This window comes from Galeopterus variegatus, unplaced genomic scaffold (assembly GCF_000696425.1).
Source record: "Galeopterus variegatus unplaced genomic scaffold, G_variegatus-3.0.2 Scaffold13461, whole genome shotgun sequence".
Classification (NCBI taxonomy): domain Eukaryota; kingdom Metazoa; phylum Chordata; class Mammalia; order Dermoptera; family Cynocephalidae; genus Galeopterus; species Galeopterus variegatus.
This window is the reverse complement of record NW_007739572.1, coordinates 5,361-18,597: the sequence shown is the minus strand read 5'-3', so window position 1 is coordinate 18,597 and position 13,237 is coordinate 5,361. Positions and strand designations below refer to the sequence as shown.

At 42.0% G+C, this 13,237-nt stretch overlaps 1 pseudogene; it reads left to right on the top strand.

Annotated features, from left to right (window-relative positions):
• The first annotated feature begins 854 nt into the window (after positions 1 to 854).
• LOC103581610 lies at positions 855 to 10,771 on the top strand (annotated as a pseudogene).
• The last annotated feature ends 2,466 nt before the right edge of the window (positions 10,772 to 13,237 follow it).

Sequence of the window (13,237 nt, the reverse complement as noted above, 5' to 3'; positions counted from 1 at the left end):
AAATACCTGGAACTGGGTAATTTGTAAGAAAATGAAATTTATTGATTACAGATTTGGAGGCTGGGAAGTCCAAAGTCCAAGGAACATTTCTGGTGAAGACCTTCTTTGGTGGTGGCTTCAGCAGCACAGGGTGTCACGTGGCAAGAATGGTGGAGCAGCAGAGAGCTACCCTTCTCAGTTGGCTCCTTTAAAAGCCATCAGAATCATGCCCATGACCACCATTAATCTATCAACTTATTACTCAGTGAATGGAATGATCCATTCACTAGGCTCAGTCCTCACAGTCCAATCAACTCTTCAAGGCTCCATCTTTCAATTACCACAATAGGATTTCCCACCCTCAACAGTTACAGTGGGGATTTAAGCTTCAGTGACTTTGGGGGGCCCTTCAATCCACTGCAGTGTCAAAAACTAATTGATCCTATGGTGACTAATTTGAAGCAGGTAGGCTGGGTCCTCAGGGACAACGTCAATCCTGTCTTCCTGCTTTTCTAGTTGTCTGATTATGTGGCCTGTTGCATTTCATTCTATACATTTACATATACATGTGTATGTGTGTGTATGTATGTGAGTATATACATATTTTATAAGCATAGGAAAGACCAGTGATAGGTGGTGAGAATGACATTCAGCATTGCTGAGCTGTCCTCCTCCCTTGCACTGTATGGGAAACAACCAATTAAGACATGCAGCAATGCCAAACTTCACTCAGTCTGTGTTCTTTCACCTCACACCGTGTATTTTGGGTAGACGCAACTGGTCTTGAAGACATTTGAGTATTAGATTCTAGGAAGAAATTTAAAGTTTGAGTGATTGTGCCCTTTCCGCTGAAGGCCCAGTTGGCTGATGTTGAAATGGGTAAGTTTATGAAACCCGGGAAAGTGGTGCTGGTGCTGGCCGGATGCTACTCCGGTTGCAAAGCCATCATCGTGAAGAACATTGATGATGGCACCTCGGACCGACCCTACAGCCATGCTCTGGTGGCTGGAATTGACCACTGTCCTCAAAAAGTGACAGCTGCCGTGGACAAGAAGAAAATCGCCAAGAGGTCAAAGATCAAATCTTTTGTGAAAGTTTATAACTACAATCACCTCATGCCCCCAAGGTACTCTGTCGATATCCCCTTAGACAAAACCGTCATCAACAAGGACGTCTTCAGAGACCGTACTCTTAAATGCAAGACCTGACGGGAGGCCAAGGTCAAGTTTGAAGAGAGGTACAAGATGCGCAAGAGCAAGTTGTTCTTCCAGAAGCTTTGGTTTTTGATGTTGTTTTTGTTTGTTTGTTTCAGTCATTAAAAAGAAAAAAAATAAACTTTGAGTGATTGCAATGTCAGAACTTGGATCCTACTGATAATGATTATGCTGAGTGGCTCTTTCAACAGGTTAAGGGTGCTGTCTGATAAATTAAGTTGTCATCAAATAAGGTGAGATTACATGTACGTGTATATGTGTGTGTGGATGTGTGTATACGTATGTATCTGCATGTGTGTGTGTACACTCATGTATGTAACACCACTTGAACCCTTTGAAAACTATCCTATTGGGAATGATGACCTATGTCATCCAAGTTCCTCAGCTGGGGAGAAAAGGAACATCAGGGAAGGCAAAGAAAGATGAGACAACTCCAATATACCAATTTTTTTGCAATAAAATCCATAATCTCCACCCTGTGAAGATCATTCTATGGGCACTGCTTTGGCAATGAAAACAATAGTTATATGTCAAGATGGTTTAAACAGCCTCAATCCATACACATCAGCTTTACACAAAACTGTGGTCATTGGAAGAACAATGTTTACCTACGCTCATTTTAAAGGAATGAAATAAAAATCTCACAACTCCAAACCATGGACAGAGAATTCTGCCAGGCCCCATAAGAAATAGAAGTTCAGCCTAAGCAGACCTTTTCCTCAGGTAGCCTACCACCTGGTTGAAAGCTTAGTTAAACAAAACAGAATAAAACACAAAAAACAAATAACAGAGCTTGGAGGTTACCTCACGCAAATAGTTCATTTCTACAAAGAAACAATCTGAGAAAGAGAGTTTATGCAAATTCCCCAGAGTCACACAATGGGTAAGTGGCAGAGCTGAGACAAGGATCCAGGCAGCCTGACTCCAGAGTTTATGTTCTGTGTCCTACGCACTATCGCCTCTTTGTAGAAGCTGTAACCTAAGAGAGATTTATTTTAAATTTGTTTTTAAACTCTCTCATTCCTTCATGTCAAATAATAATTGGCTGCCTCTATAGGCAATTCTTTCTGCTAGTGGGGTGGGAGGAGACAGGCGTGAATCAGCCAATTATCCAATCAATTATTTACTTTCCATTATGGAAAGAACTGGGAAGCAAAAGGGACTATGACAATATATGACAGGGGTGAGGGGTGGGGTCCAAGCTAGATCAAGGTAAGGGGATGAGTCCTTGAGGAAATGGCATTTGGGTCGAGCTTTGATGGTTGAGTAGGCATTAATTCCAGCAGAGGGAACAGCTGAGCCTTGAGGTGAGAAGTAGCTGGCACCTGAGAAGTAGCTGGCACCTGAAAAGGGACCAGAGTAGCCTGCCATCGAGAGCAATATGACATGGAACCCTGGAGACCAGTAGGAGGTACGGGCTCAGGCAAGGCCTTGAAGACCACGTTAGAATTTGGTGTTTGTTCCTAAGAACAGTGAGCTTGTAGCACTCACAGAAATGGGTTTTATCTCCATCTGCTTAATAAATACTGTATTGGGAGAGGAAAAATGTAGTTTCCGTATCTAATTTTCCCTTAGGATTTAGACTGGAGCTTTCCAGATGATCTAAGGCAGGAGTCAGCATCCTTCCAAAGCACGCGCTAAGCGGGCACTGTCTGTGAACCTGACCAAGCCTTACATGGTGCAGGCCGGGAGCTGGTAGTTGTTCAGGATGTAAGAGATGAGCTGCTGTGCCCTCCAGCAGGGGCTGGAGAGCCACCTATTGCCTGGGAACTGTTGTTTGCCTCCCCTTCCGCATGTCACTTTTGAAGTCTTGTATAACAAAGTTTACTTTCAGACCACCTTTGCTTTTTTATTTTCAATGGGATTGGAGGATCATTCAGTCAATGCCTACACAAAAGAAGTCACTAACTCATAAACTTTCATTTCTAAAGTTTCTATATCAGAAGATAGAGCGACCCTTGGACTGATCCCTTCAATCACTGAATAGACTTGCTTTCCCCGGGCACCTGAATCTATGCTCTAGGCATTGCCATTTCTCCTAGAAGTGAGGTAATAAATAAGATTTCTGTTCCCAGGCAAGCCCACAATTGCATTAAATATCTGGCCTCTGAGCCCAGGGAAAATGGGACCACGCAGCTCAGAAGGGAGCAAAGGAAGAATAGAATTTCCTTCCCTCTCTCCTGGGTGCGATTTTGAAAGAGGCACATTTTTGCTCAATTAGAATGATAAAAGAAAATCCTATCTGGGAGGGGGCAGGGAGAGCTGCAAGTGTAGGCATAAACTCAGATATTGAAAGGAGGTCTCTAGAGTGGAGCCTCCAAGTCAGCTGGTGGCCACCTGGGCTGGCACAGAAAGACCCTGAGGGGCACCGCCTCAAGCTGTAGTTAGGCTGGTGCTGCAGCTGCTCTCTGACACTGTTCAAAGTCCCATTGTGGAACAAAGAGGACAGGGTGACAGCTCCTTTGTTTCCTGGCTTTCTAAAACTGATAGCATGCAGGTGACTGGGGTTTCTCTCTCTCTCTCTCTCTGGTGCCTGTTTTTGTAAAAGTTAAAAAGCAGAAGGAGTCTTTAGCATTTCTAGGAAAGATCTGCCTGTGCAGTAGAAAACACAAGCAAAAATCCCCAAGTGCAGCTCCAGCAGCAGCCCCAGCGCTACTCAGTGAAAAAGCCGGGGCAGAGATGGCAGCTGCGGGGGTGCTGGGAAGACACAGGAAAATCCAGGGCAGAGCCAAGACAGGGTTCTTTGAGTGCTGCTGCAGCAGGCAGGAGAACCCCACTAATGGTCCTCAGTCCTTAGAGTCAGAGAATACAGCCAGACAGCTGAGCAGATAAAAGCAATTCCAGAGATAAGGATCTAAGCTTCTTGGGAGCAGGGACTGTGTCTTGTGTCTCCTTGAATTCCGGAGCCTTTGTTGGCCAGACCACAGAATGCATCCTTAATTGCTGAGGGGAAGAATCAGACACTGGAGACAGAACGGAGCCACCAGGACTATGGAGGGGTAGAGGGCCGAACACTCAGACCTAGTGGCGTGTGCTGAGGAGGAGATGGAGTAGGAGATTGTTCTCACTTGTCTAGGAAGGCCTGAAAGAGATCTCATTTGTCTGGGTTGGTGGATCTAGTCCATGAGAAGGAACAAAAATACTTTATTTTGGAAGACTTGAATTTCTTAAATTCCGGTTACTGAAGTTACCATGCTGACACTGAATGGGCTGTTTGGGTCCATCATTTTAAAATGTGCACTAGGAGGGCAGGGTTATGTCACGTGCACCACCAAATACCAGTCCTACTGCGAGCTCAACCAAAATAAGAAAGGAAGAATCCTTGGGCAAATCCCTGAAGAAATGGGGTGGGCCAGACCTTTTTTTTTGGAGATCTGTCATCTAAATAGCAAGTGAAGCTCTGGATTTCAGTAAACACACTTTGTTTTATTTAACTCAGTGTCTCCTGATCTTGAGTGAACTTAGAACCCCATTACTATTTAGAAAACATTTTCTACACATTGGAAAATGTTGCTGCTGTTGGTGGCTTGGAAAGCAGATTGGAGTTTCATCTGTTTGGAGCAGATCATGGAATCACTGGAAGGTGAAATTTCCCTTGGACAATTCTAAACAACCTCTGGAGCATAGGCTGGGGCAATGGCTCCGTTTCTTCATGGGTCTGGATTTGGAGACAGATTAAGCTTGATTTTTTAAAAAAAATCTGTCATTGGTTTGCCTGTCACTAAACAAATTGTAAGCCACGTTACTTTACTTTCCTGTGCTCCTTTTCTTCACCTGCCTTCTTGTACTCTTAGAATGGTATGCCAATAATGAAAGGTGTGTTATTCAATGAAGCCAAACTGAGGTTTGTTGCAGTTAAGCAGAATTAGCATTTCCTGTTTGCAAACATGCTTCTTTGCTACTCCTACCAGCAAGACCCAGAGAAGTCAGATGGCATTCTCTGCATTTACAGATGCAGAAAGCAGTGCACAGAGAGATGGGGGGGCACTTTTGAAGTCTTGTATAACAAAGTTTACTTTCAGACCACCTTTGCTTTTTTATTTTCAATGGGATTGGAGGATCATTCAGTCAATGCCTACACAAAAGAAGTCACTAACTCATAAACTTTCATTTCTAAAGTTTCTATATCAGAAGATAGAGCGACCCTTGGACTGATCCCTTCAATCACTGAATAGACTTGCTTTCCCCGGGCACCTGAATCTATGCTCTAGGGGGGGGGGGGGGGGGGGGGATAACAGGGTTTCTAGCTGGGTGCATCCTTTTTTTGTGCTCTTCTAAAATAAACTGCTGCACATACAGCTCACAGGATAGGGTCTTGACCGAAAAGGAATGCAGCTGAGCTTGGTTCTGAGTCTCTGCTCATAGCTGGGTTTGCTAGCTTTGTAGTGATTTGTCAGGAGTAGGTTCCGTTTTCAGTTCTGTGCTCTTTGCACAACTAAAAGGCCTTTTGAAATAAATGGAGACGTACATCCACTAGGTGGCGCTACATCCTTTGTTCCCTGACGGATGCATTTCCCTTAGCTAAAAAGTACGCGGTTTGGGTAGGAACGCAGCAAAGACAGAAAGCATCTTCTTTTCTCTCACCTTGTTGTGGGAGCTACAGTACTTTGATGGAAAAATGTATGGGGAATTGGCATGTTTTCATGCGGGGAATGAGAGAGGTGATACTGTAGGATGTCCTGTGAAATGCAGCAGATAGCTGAGTGGAATCAGATTCCACTCACTTTGAATTAGTTAGGTCCCACGACTTGCTAAATACATAAAAAAAAGGAAAGTTATTTTATCTATCCAGTATTTCACCTTTTATAGGTTTCTTTATCTGTTAAATAGCTACCTTATGGTTTTTTTTTTTTATGTGGAGTAAATGAAATCTATGTAAAGTACTTAAGCAATAACCTGGGGCATGATAATTCCTCAGTAAGTGTTAGTTGTTGGTTTTTTTTTTCTATTTTTATTTTTCATTTGATTCAATGCCCAGTGAGAGAGAACTCCATGTTTTCATACGAAAATATAAGATTCAGTTAGATTTGTATTTCTGGACTGCCTTCCTTTCTTTGCTACCCTGTGGGTTCCTGGATGCCCTCAAACTTCCTAACCCCTGGGATGGCCTGTCATTTTTCCCAGCAAAGCGTTCCTCAGACCTTCCTGTGCATCAGATCATCAGGAGGTCTTGTTAAAACTCAGATTGCAGGGCCGGCCCGGTGGCGCACTGCTACTGTGCGCCGCTTGGGAGCGCGGCAGTACTCCTTCCAAGGGTTCGGATCCCACATACAGACCGGCCGCTCACTGGCTGAGCGAGGTGCGGGCGCAACACCGAGGGTTGCGATCCCGTTGCCGGTCCCGGTCCGGTACGGGCGCGACACTGAGGGTTGTGATCCGTTGCCGGTCACGAAAAATGACAAAAAAAAAGGAAAAAATAAAATAAAATAAAATAAAACTCAGATTGCTAGGCTCTGCCCTGGTTCAGTGGGTCTGGGGTGAGGCCTGAGAATGTGCATTTCTAATGAATGCCCAGATGATGCCAACGCTGCTCCAGACCAGTGCCCTAGAAAGGATTGTTTACACCCTGCTCTACCTTCCCATCCCCAGGCCTCATTTAGGCAGAGTAGGATGTGACTTCAAGGCTGGACTGTGTGGATTTCTTTAGAGCTGCTCCTGCCCAGACTGGCTCCCTTTCCCAGCTTGTCAGAGTATCTCAAATTTCCTCCTCTAGAGATCTGTTTCCTTGAAAAAACATGTACTCACTGTGAGGCCTGCAACTCCTTTTTGTCATTTCTTATCACCAATCCCTTCTCTCCCCTTACAGTTCCGATGTGATTTACACAGGAAACACTCCAGGCTTCCCAACTGATAGCTTAGAGGCCAACAGTTGAGGCATGAAATAGCAGGTGATTCTTCCACATTAAAAAATGACCTTCAGCACCAAGCATGGCACATGGTAAATGCTCAAACATATTTGTAGTTGCTGGATGAATCAATACTCCAGGGAAAGCCCTTCTGGCCTAAGAAAAGGAGACCTCACCAGTCAGAAAGCTTCCCACTTACTCGCTGTGCGACCGTGGGATAATCTTTTTATGAAATAAACACAGCTTACAACTATTAGGTACTGTCGTGATTTATAGCTGCATATTGATTAGTACCACTTATATATTTTTAGGTTGAATCATATGAAATTGACTCCATTTGACCATTTTTGAGCTTTATATGGCTCAACCCAATAAAAGTTCGGTATTTAAACTTAGGCACTTCCTTAATGGGAATATTTTTCTAATATGCTTTTAATTCTGAGTGTCATTCCTGCTTCTCTCTCTTGCTGCACATCCAAATGTTAAGGGACTATTTTAAAAATAAGCCTGATGTTGGCACTGTAAAAATTCAGTTTTATTCCCAGGCCGAGATGATCCTTCATTGCTATTTTCTCATTGGAAGAATGATTCTCCTTCATTTGGAAGCAACTGGCAGATGTTCCTTGCTGAGCTAGCTCTCGGCGGGAGCGCCGCTGCGCTTCCCAAGCAGCGCACTTATCCAGTGTGCCACCGGGCCGGCCCCTAGCTCTCGGTTTTTGTGGGATGCTGTGGTGTTGAATTCCACCTGCAGAATCGACTTTCCTTTGTGGAATGCTGTGGTGTTGAAATTCCACCTGCAGAATATCGCAACCCTCAGTGTTGCCCCCGTACCGGACCGGGGACCGGCAACGGGATTGCAACCCTAACTTTTCCCTCACGACTTTCCTCACTCTTCCCACCCTCTGCCCTGGAAACTGCTTCTACTCCACACAGCCCCTATTCAAAGGGTACATTAACCTTTCTTTAATCTTATGCAATACCACCCATGCCCTCTTCCCCACTCTCTCTTTCTCTTTCTTTCTCTTTTAAAATTACAACAGTCTTGAGCATGGCAAGTGAGATTGGCTTTGTAAGCTGTACATGATTCTTAAGTTATCATTCAGTTATGCAGGGAGCCATGTAAAGGTTTTAAACCCATCTGCTGCAGAGTCCTAGAACTCTTGGTGCCAGCGAGTCAGTGAGATATTCTTGGGAGAGGCAATGCCTTACCATTCAATAGCCATTCAATAAAGACTTATTGTGCACTGATTATGTATCAGGAAGCTCTGGCCACTTATCCCTCAGTAGAATATGTTTATTAAGTCATCTTTATAACTGACAGCAGGTTTTGTTACAGGGAAAGGTAGAAAAACTATCCAGATGCTGGTTGCCAAGGGCTGTGGAAGGAGCATTCCTCAGCAGAAGGCCACAGCAGGGCACAAAGTAAACAAATTCTACCTATTTTTAAATTTTGCCTCACTTGACCATGTGAAAGTATAACAATTACTGAAGGATGAATTAAGCATATAAACTTGATATTTGTTATGCAAATCCCTACACATGAGGAGGTGAGGAGGACCCATGCTGGTGCCATACCCCTGTTTGAACCTTTCTGCTGTTCCATCACTGGGTGACTTTGGACAAGTTACCTAGTTTCCTGGAGCCTCAGTTTCTTCATCTATAAAACAGACAGATAATAGTAATTATAGGGTTGTTGTGAGGCTGAGTTAAAGTATTTAAAGTGCTTAGAGCAATGTTTGGCAAATAGTAAGAACTGTGTAAATATTAGCTATTTTGGTTTCAGATGATATCCCAGAAAATGCTAAATTATACTAATATGTTAATAATCAATAGCTGCATTCTCCTGGAGGAGCTGTTGTATCCTTGGCCTTTTTAAAGGTCTTCTGCATTTTTTTCATAAATATCCAGTTTTAAATGATTTCGAGATCATTATTTCTTCTAAAAATCATTCAGTACTCTAAGCCACTGGGTTTATTATCAGTAGTTTTTTTTTTTTTCTCCCTTGATATTTAAGCTAAAACTTCTCTCTTAATTCCAGTCTATTTTTCCTTATTAACATGCTTTTACTATGCGTGTGACTTCTTTTCTTTCTTCATGTTTACCTCTGCCTGATATTTACAGAAGTACAAGAGAGAATTGGTGAACTTGGGCAAACTCTTCTGGAGAGAACTCCTCAGGGATCTATTACAGACATCACAGTTCTCTCGGTCATACCATCTGCAGGCAATGTAAGCATAGTGCCAAGGGTATCTCTGAGAATTTCTCATGAATAGAAGCAGAGAAAAAGCAACAGCCACCCATTTGTGAATTATTAGGAAGAATGGAGTTCTAGCCTTGCTTTTGAATTTCCTCAAGGGCTTTAAATTACGATGGATAAGTTCATGAAGCACCACACAAACTCTTCAGCATTTATGGTCGTGTTTGGAGTTGTGGTGAGTTGATTACAGTCATGATTTGCCAGGAATTTCATTGTAGGATCATGGGAGTCTCAAGAATCTTTTCCCCATTTAGATTATTTGTGCATGTAGGAAATACATTTTGTGCTTTGGCATTTCATGATTATTTCATTTAGTTGTTGTATCAGTCATATTTAGGGGGAAAAAAACCACTTAAAATGTTTATTTGTGCTTTCCTTGTATTTTATACTGTGGTTCAACTCTGGAATCTTTAAAACCCCAAAAGGATATCTAGACTTCAGCACTGAGTTTTATAAAACAAATTATTTTTATGTCTACTGATTTTTCATAATTTTTCCATATATCGTGTTTATTTATTGAAATATTTATTTCCAGATGTCATGTTCAGAGTCTAGTGGAGTAATTTTTAGCATCTGTTAAGAAGTTATGTTTTGGTTATTTTTCTTAAAAATGAAAACTATTATCTTAACTTTGAGACCTTCAATATAGGGAAAATGTAGCACCATTTTTATTCTAGTACAATATTGATCATTTTAATAATATGGATTTTGGAGAAATCCAGAATCTGAGAGATTGTGGAAGAGTCATGCAACTGAAAGCTACATGTTGACTTATTTAAGCAAAAAATTAGAATAAGCAAAGGAATGGAATTCTTTGATGGTCCAAATTTTTTATTCTAGCCATTTAATTCGGTTTTACCCTTAATCTTTACCTGAGGTGGTGGCTAAGATACTACAGTCTGGAATGATAAGTCCTAATTTTCTGCTTCTTATTCCCTCATTTTCTGCTCTATCTGATTTTTAAGATGTGTATGGGTATAAGGTCAGGTGAATTAAAATTGATGTAAAGAGACACAAAATAGATATCACCTGGGTGCAGTCAACACCCCTCAGTCAAAGGTTACCAGCCTTTCTGTTCTTGACCTAAAGCCTTGTGATCCATTAAACTCTTTAAAGAGAGACTCAGAAGGACACTGTGATAAGACAAAGTGGTGAGAGTGGTGGTGGAGGAGGAGGTCATGGATGTATGGCCCAAGGACATGGTGTCCCCGGGATTACTGATGAAGTGGTAGTCTATGGCAGTGTCCTCCTGATGAGAGTGTGGGGGCAGCAGACTCCTGATGTGTCTCCACAAAGTGGTGAGAGTGGTGGTGGAGGAGGAGGTCATGGATGTATGGCCCAAGGACATGGTGCCCCCGGGATTACTGATGAAGTGGTAGTCTATGGCAGTGTCCTCCTGATGAGAGTGTGGGGGCAGCAGACTCCTGATGTGTCTCTTCAGCTGTCCATGGCTGGTGTGGGAATTTGGAAAGGAGGTGGGTAGGCCACCTTTCTACTATCCCTTCCCCCAGTTAAATATTCCAGTCAGAGGTTGAGTTCAAAGATGGTTCAATGAGGTGCTAGATCAGCTGATATATCCTAGATAACGGGACATTTGGGGTGTTCTGATAGATTTAAAAGCAAGGAAAGAGATGTTTGGTCTTGATAAACTACCTCTAGGACCTTCCAGCCTAAGGATGGGATTAGGGCATCAGGCTCAGGTAGGCAGATGGTTGAAGAGGTGTTGTAGCCCTGGCCTAGTGATATGGTTTGTTCATTTAACCACCTTTTGTAAAATGCTGAACACCTTCTCATCAAGATCTTAACACTACTGTTACAGTATAGCCACATATTATTTCTTTACAAAGAAAAGCTGAAGCCCAGAGAGTTTCAGCAGGTTACTGAGTATCACTAACAATAGAATGGACAATATCGAATTTGGAAAGTCCTCTCACCTTGTTTTCTAATCTATTCTTTCAGGCTGCACACATCCCCGTCAGTGTGTGGCAAAAAGAATAAACCATTGCCTGAATGTACTATGAGGTTGAAATAGACTTGATCGTCTAAAATATTTCTTTCCAGCATTAGGACGAATGCTGAACATTTCTGAATTCTAATTGTGAAGCATTAATGTTGTGCATTAATGCTTAGCCTCGGGAAATTCTTACTTTGAGTGCCAAATTAAACTAATTTACACTTACTGACTAACTAAACATTTTCTTAGTGTGGCACAATACTCATATTTCTGCCATATTATATTTTATTTTACACTTTTCGTAATATTTCATAAAATTGTGTGAGTAGTGAAATATTTCAGACTTTGAACCATGATCCTTCGTGGCCTCCTGGAGGATTGTGAAGCAAAGATCACAAAGATACTGATGTTATCTGTCAGATGATATTACAAACTATCCCAATAGATGGCATAACCTGCTGAGTAGAATGTCATTATTATGAGGCCCATCCTGAAACATGGTGATAACAGTAACAGTCTTTCCTGAGCATTCTTCTACCTCTTTTATCCCTAAACCTGCAACGCAGCTAGGTGTTTTATGCATTGTTCTTTAAACAAAAATGTCATAGAAAAATTAAGCAAGTTATATATAGTACGAGAAGAAGTCCTATAAAAGCTGGTTTGGGAAGGCACCCAGAGTCTGTACTTATTTAGTTGCATTCTCCTCTAGGTTCACTATTCTAACTTATAATCTTATAATGAAGCACAGCCAGACTGTCTCTACTTGAATTTGATGACTCTGAGATTCATCTATAAGCTTTAGGAGGTCATCTAGGTGAACTAGTAGGTGGTGACTTTCCTCCTGAGCTGGTGTCTGACCACTGTTCTGGAAAGCCCAAGTCTTGATCATGAGTTGGGAAAGAGCAGAAGATGTTTTATGATGATGATTCACCAGGCTGAACGTTAGCCTCTCCACGCTGGACCTGTTACACAAGATGTTTCATTAGCTGTGGGAAGTATAGCATGTTTTCTGACAAATACGCCCTAGAAATCAGATTCCAAAGTCCCCTTTGTTCTTGGGTGGTTTAACACTCCGCACATTCTCTGCCTTGCTTTGCGAGAGTCTGGAGCCCTGCCATTCCTATGATAAAGGCAGTGGGGAATGTCTCACCTATCTGGGTAATTTGAGCTTTTGTCCCATTTTCCAGGCAAGATTTCAAACTTTTAATTACCCACTTAGTAAAACCCAGATGTCCCATTTCAAAGACCTATTCCCATTAGGGAATTTTCATTTCCAAGCAATAGTTGGATGAAATCCTAGAGTTTTACTGCATCACATTTCTAGTACTTTAGCTTTGCTTTTTTTTTTCTTTCTCTCCCAGAGTAAATAGGACTATAAACTTCTAATTCTGAAAACCTATTTTAGATAGAATTGGGAGTATATCACAATTCACTACATGGAAGCTTCCCATCTAAGCCCTAACTGGTTTTTTTTGAAATATTTCTTAACATGCATTTGGTTCGTAAACCTTCTTGGGGTGCTAAGAGGATAAGTGACTTTCAATTTGAAAATACATTACAAAGTGTTCCATCTCTTATAGTTTAAGGAATACCCTGGTCAAGGTCTTACAACATTTACCTGACAGTGATTTTGATAAACGGATTCATCACTGGGTTGGAAAAGAGCCAGAGTGAGATGGCTCTTGGACCAATTTATTGTGGCCATGTGTATTGGCAGAACAGTGTGGGTGTTGTGTGACCTTGTTTATGCAGGATATTTCCACAGCTGTGCTAGCTCAAAGTCTCAACTTCAATTGCTATCTCCATTGACCAGATTGGCTGGACTAATCACCTGTTGACGGTGTTCTGCATCAAATAGCCATTTTGCGATTTCAAGGGAAGATACTTGAGAATTTAAATTGGTTATATTGATGTGGAGGTAAAATAACATGGATTTAGCTTGGATAATCACATTATGATTTAAATCAAAGAGCAGATGATTAAAATT